Raw genomic sequence first — 6,142 nt, forward strand, 5'->3', positions numbered from 1 at the left:
GCTGGCCTGTTTGGGATGGAGGGATACGCGACCGATCGAAAGGAAGCGGAAAGCGAGAACGAACGGAAATGGAGGACCAGAACGGGCGAACGAACGTGGAAACTAATCCAACGAAGGTGGACAACCAACGAGCGAATGTTGAAACCAAGCAAACGAACGAACGAACGAACGAACGAACGAACGAACGAACGAACGAACGAACGAACGAACGAACAAAAGACAAACGAAGGAGGGGGTTGCCTGAAGGATGGAGACCCAAAGTGCCACTAAAAACTTGAACATGTGAAAATATTCATTGTATATTAAATTAATTTGCAGGCTGGAAATGGCGCAGCTGGAAAAGCGTTGCTCTTTGAGAGGACCTAGACTTGATAACCAGGGCCGTCCGTCCCGCGGACTGCTCGTCCCCCGCAGTTGGCCGCTGAAGAGAGAGGTAGGCTTTGGCGATAGGGAACCTCCCGTAATTGGGCCATAGGCTGTTGGGAGTAAGGAATGAATAAAAGCTCATGATAACACTCTTCAAACCCATTGAGAAAAGATCATCTACAAAGGGACGACATTTTATTCGTTTGTACTTGTATGTATGTAAATACAAATAACACCGCCTCGAACAGTCAACAGTGAGTGTGTGTTTCACTGTAGAGTACGCATGTGTAAATCCACGCCACTGCGCCCGCCTGATCACAGCTGGTCGGACCCCTGTATGTGTGGTCGGACCCACCTGGTGGGTGGACGGCCAGCCGGCAGAGTCCCCGGCTCAGTCCGCACCGGAACACCTCTGGAGGAAGACGGCCGCCGGCCAGCGCGGCCTGGCACCGTGTGCCATCGGCGGCCGGGCAGCGTTTGAACGGCCGTCTGCCGGGGAAGCACGGATCCGGTCAAAGCGGGCTGTTCCGGGTAGCATCACTGTCAGGTCATCGATAACCGCTCATATTCAATAAAAACACCAGTCACGGCAACGGTGAATATAAATGACTACATTGCCAACATGCTCGTACTTCCTTTAATTAAAACCTTCAAATGTCAGAGCCTTACAGAAGCGAGAGGCGCCGGCGCTGCCTGTCCTGGCCCGTTTGGTTGGCGGTCGGACGGCTAACTCGCTCCAAGTGTCCACCAGGCCGGCCAGCCAGCCGTGGTTGGTGACTTCTTCGGCGGCGAACGGCTCGACCAGGCTGTACCCGCGGCTCTGCAGGGCGGCCTTGTCCTCTGCCTGCGGTGGATGGATGTCGGTAGTGAGGGACTGGAGGGTTTAGTGCTTACTACTGGGGGAGAGCGCACAGTGGGGCGATCTTCTTACCCAGACCGGGAGGTTCCGAGAGTTTAGAAACATCTATCTTTATGTGGTTGTTGTCCATGGAATCAAATACAACAAACACTTGTTTCTGTTCAAAGTAGCAGTGCATAAAAACACAGAGCTAGCCAAATCAGAAAAAAGGCGAACACTTAATGAAGTGAAACGGCTAAAGGCTAAGTATAAGATAAGTAACTGACAGCGGCAAAAACCGGCCTAAATTCTAACTTACATTGACTGTCAAAGAGGCGGCTATCTGGTGCGGCTTTAGCCTACAGAGCATCAGCAGGGAGCGGCAGCTCAGCTGGTTATCTGCGGAGGAGAAGGAGAGGGCCGGGCCGGAGCCGAGTCAGTCGTACACACACGAGAGTCGGGGTTATAGGCGTCCTGGATCCCAAGATCATCTCAACGCCGGCCGATTCGCAGTTCGCACACATCTCATCACCGATGCCACTGCATATTTTGTCTTCCTTTTTTCTGATACTTCAAGTCGGCCATCCGTGGATTCTGAGCGATCATTTGACATATTCAAGGATCAAATGCACTTCACAATCGGTCAATATCTCTCAGTTGCATCTCCGGCCTCTGGCAGCCGTTCCAGCCCTCCTCACATTCAGCCCCCACACCTCTGACATCCACGCGGCGCAGCGCATGGGGTCCGCTCCCTGACATCCTGGCCGGCAGGGTGAGGTTCCTCAGGCCGGCGTCGGTCAGCGCACAGTCCCGCAAATAGAGGTGCGTCAGTCTGGAAAATATGCACTGCGTGATAGATAAACGTACAGTCCCGCAGATACAGGTGGGCCAGCCTGTCGTGGAGACCACAATCTGCGTCTGGTCGAACTATGGTGTAGGTGCATAAGTGTGTTTGTCTGAGACAATCACAGCCGGTAGCCTAGTTAGAAACTCATGACAAACGGAGCTGAGGCGAAGTTTCGAGGTGTAAATTCGACCACGAAACGTAAGACCCGCAGAAGTGTCCGCCACTTCGATCTCACAAGCACAGACCAGACAGAAACTATAACGATTGCTAGTATCTCCACATAAAGCTTGATTCAAACTTATTTCTATACAATCATAAATTTACCTACATCTTTCTAAATCCCCAGCACAACAATTAGCTGATAAAGCAGCGACAACACGTAATCAATGCTGTAAATCTACACAATTTACCACATATGAACAAAAAATGTTAATTCCTCTTCAAGAAACTCTCCCAAAAGAACAGCAGTTAAGCCATTTGCCGAAACACCGTTCTCGCAGTACGTACCCGGCGGCGTTAGCGATATGTGAGAGCGCGGGATGCCGGTCGCCCAGCCGACACCCCGAGAGGTCCAGACGCGTCAGACTGGACCACACCGTCTCCAGAGGCTCCTCGTACTCGGAGAGTGTCAGAAGGTCCGGGATACGGACACTGGGCAGTACCTGAGCATGCCGACCAGCGCGACAGGCACGTCAATCGTGAAATGGCGATTAATGCTAAGGTATTACGATCAGGCGGTTGGATCAAACACATGATGAGGAGCTGTTTTAGCTCGCTCTTATGAGTAGGTAAAAATATCCCCTGAAAATGTAAGATTGCATTGCTCAACGCTCCCGTAGGGGAATAGGAGATCTCAAAGTCCTTACACTGACACTCTGTTTAGATTGGCGTCTGAGCTGTGACTCCAGTCGCACAGTTGATCCATTTCCACTCCCGTCTCACCTGGTCTGGGTAGGCAGCCACGCAGAGCGCCAGCGCCCGCCGACACCGCTGGTCGCCGCGGTCGAACACCTTCAGCCGCAGCGCGCGCCGCACCAGCAGCTCACCCACCAGCTCGGGGAAGCCGACCAGACTCTCGAGCCGGTCCAGCCAGCCGGCGGCCAGCTGGAGACAGAGCTCAAACAGCGGCGCCACCCGACTGCCGGCCGACCACGGCACACCGGCGGCCGGCGCCAGCGAGAGGTCGTCGTCGGACCGGGCGGGCCGCGGCGGCAGGTCGGGACCGGTGGACGGCTCCGGCGCCGGAGCGGCGGTGCAGCTCAGACCTGGCGATATAACGAAAAACGGTCAGAGCTGGGCGAGCTCGAGATGAGTTCTACTGCTTACATCGGACATCAAAACAAAGGGAGTTAAAATGTGTTTGAAATACATAGACACCAGTGTCACGCACCAATCCAATTTTATCAATGTTAAAACAGCTCAGCTTAGGCGGGAATGCCATTTCGCAATCACTGGGTAATCATGAGAGGGAGAGACGCGGGAGATAAAATCCCTATTTCCATTGGGAAATCGGCGTGGCGAGTCACGGGGAGGACGGCAGTATATTAGCTGATAAGAATGTCACAACTATTATTGTCAGCCTCACTTCTGAAAAGGTTGCCACATAACTGCGTAGATACGGTAACAGCAAACAAACCGACTACAGCCGGAGCAGTATTTGAAAAGGCAGGGCAGAGAAGACCCAGTCACGAACACTGCAATCGCTAAGAGGTCTGGATGTAATTGCATGTCAGGTAGGTACGAGTAAACTCCACACGACATAAAACACACGATTATTGAGGCATACACACAACACAACCAGCATGGAAATGTATCGTTTCTTCGATGACATGTTTTCCGAGGGCTCGGGCTGCTGGCGAAGTGGCGTGCTCAGCTGAATTAAGCAGGGCTACCTCAGCACGAAACATTCAGCGCTGGCGATTATCACTCGCAAGTAATACGAAGCACACACCATCATCACGCAACTCTAACGATGCTTTGAAACCCGTGCGAGGGTCATCGAAACGCGCAACCGATTACACTGACGTTATGGCGCACAAGCACTCAAATATTCATCGGCACATAAATGGAACGTTATGCCATACAGGCCATCAGGTACGCCTTAACGCATTGTCGTTACCAACGATCTATGCGTCTCATCATTACTCTGACAACGGCTCCAGCATTCCTCAGGGGACAGGGAAAGTTGTGCTCCAGTCGGCGCAGTCGGTCAAAGTCGGTTGAACCCTCGGGCCGTTCTGCAGTCGGTCGAGCCAGATCAGACCACACCAGGTCCGGTGTGCCCAGTTGAGGACCGGTTCCAGTGTGCGCGGCTGAGCTCCGAGGATGTCCGCGCTCCGGGTGGCCGCCGCCGTGGTCTGCTGCTGCACGCTGCTGGTCGCCGGCACTTACATCCGCCAGGCGTCCGAGCCGACCGCCGAGCCGCCGGCCGTCTCCCGAGTGGCGTGCGCCGCCGCCTGCGACCGCCAGGCCGGCTGCGGCGGCTTCAACGCCTCGGCCGCGCGCGGCTGCCGGCTGCTGAAGCTGGCGGACGCCGACACGGCCGAGTACCGGCGCGCGCTGTGGCCGTGCCCCTCCGGCTGGAGCCACTTCAGGAGACTCTGCTACCAGTACGTGGGGAGTGCCCACCTGAGCTGGACGGACGCCCAGGCGGCCTGTCAGGAGCGCGCCGCCGGCGCACAGCTCGCCGTGCCGGAGAATCAGGGCGAGCTGACCTTCCTGCAGCACAACCCGGCGCGCCGCAGCGGTACGGCCTACATCGGCCTGGCGGTGGACGGCAGCACGTTCACCCGGCTGGACGGCAGCGTCAGCCACCTGGCGCCAGAGCTGGTGGCCACCGCCGACAATCCCGGCTGCGTCCACCTCCGGGGGAGCTTCCGTACGGCAAACTTTGGCGCCCAAAGGTGCTCTGAAACCCTTTCTGGCTACGTGTGCCAGCTGCAGGAGCGGTGCTGGTTCCGTCGGCCCTGTCCCAGCGGCTTCACGGCCGTGCTCGGCAACTGCTACAGCTACCAGTCCACCGCCGCCGACTGGACGGCCGCCGCGCGCCTCTGCCAGGAGCTGCTGCCCGGCGCCGAGCTGGCCGTCCTGGAGACCCACCTCTGGCACATTCTGCAGACGCAGTTCGCCGCCGGCGTCCAGCAGTGGAGCCTGCACGTGCGGCCGGCTGACGGCAGCGCCAGCTGCGCCGCCTTCTCGGCCTCCGGCGAGGGCGGCGTCAGCTGCGCCACTGAGCTGCCCTTCTTCTGCCGGCTGGCCGCCCGCAGCTGCTGAGCGCCCTGTGCCCTGTCCCACCGGCCGACACGTCACCGACCGACCGGCGGCTGCCAGAGCCCAGACCCTGCCGCCCGGCGCGACCCGGAACCCGCTGCATCGAACCAGCACTCAGCAGTACCAATTGAAAAACATAGCGTGGACGACACCAGTAGGTCTGTGGGTGGCTGTAGCAGAAGGCTTATAGAAGCATTCTGCTTTATGACGAATATAACCGAATTCCCTTCCTGCGGGAAGCCTTCGCCAGTTTTCTCATTTTACTTATTAGATTTATGTAAAACTTGTCTCGGGACACTCGTTTTGAAGATCTGTGCTCCTTCAAATGTAGCTCATGAACCTAACATCAATTAGATCAAAATACAAAACGCACACAATGCTAGGCGTATACAGGCGCGCTGAAACAAAAACAGTTTCAGTAGATGAGGTTCGCAAGTCGCAACACACTCGTTTGTGAGTTCAAGATTGCTGAACGAGACATACGGTGCTCCTCACGATACTACAACAAACCTGAGCGATTTGGGAGCTCAACCTGGTACGAGACACACCTGCATACGCGTGGACTGTTTTCGGAGTATCGGGTCTAGCAGCCGGTCTAGCAGCCCTAGCAATGGCCCTGGACCTCGCACCGTGACCTACACATGTCATTCGATTCCACAGTGCACAGCGCTAGGTACAGAACAGACACGTCCCACAGCATACATACGGTGCACAATGCGTTCAATGCACATGCACGTACTTTGACACGTCATGTAACAAGCACCCAGACATCCGATATTTCACCAGAGTTTTGCGATCGTGGCTATAGCCAGACGACAAGA

The sequence above is a fragment of the Amphibalanus amphitrite genome, unplaced genomic scaffold (genome assembly GCF_019059575.1).
Source record: "Amphibalanus amphitrite isolate SeventyFive unplaced genomic scaffold, NRLGWU_Aamphi_draft 000063F_arrow, whole genome shotgun sequence".
Lineage (NCBI taxonomy): Eukaryota > Metazoa > Arthropoda > Thecostraca > Balanomorpha > Balanidae > Amphibalanus > Amphibalanus amphitrite.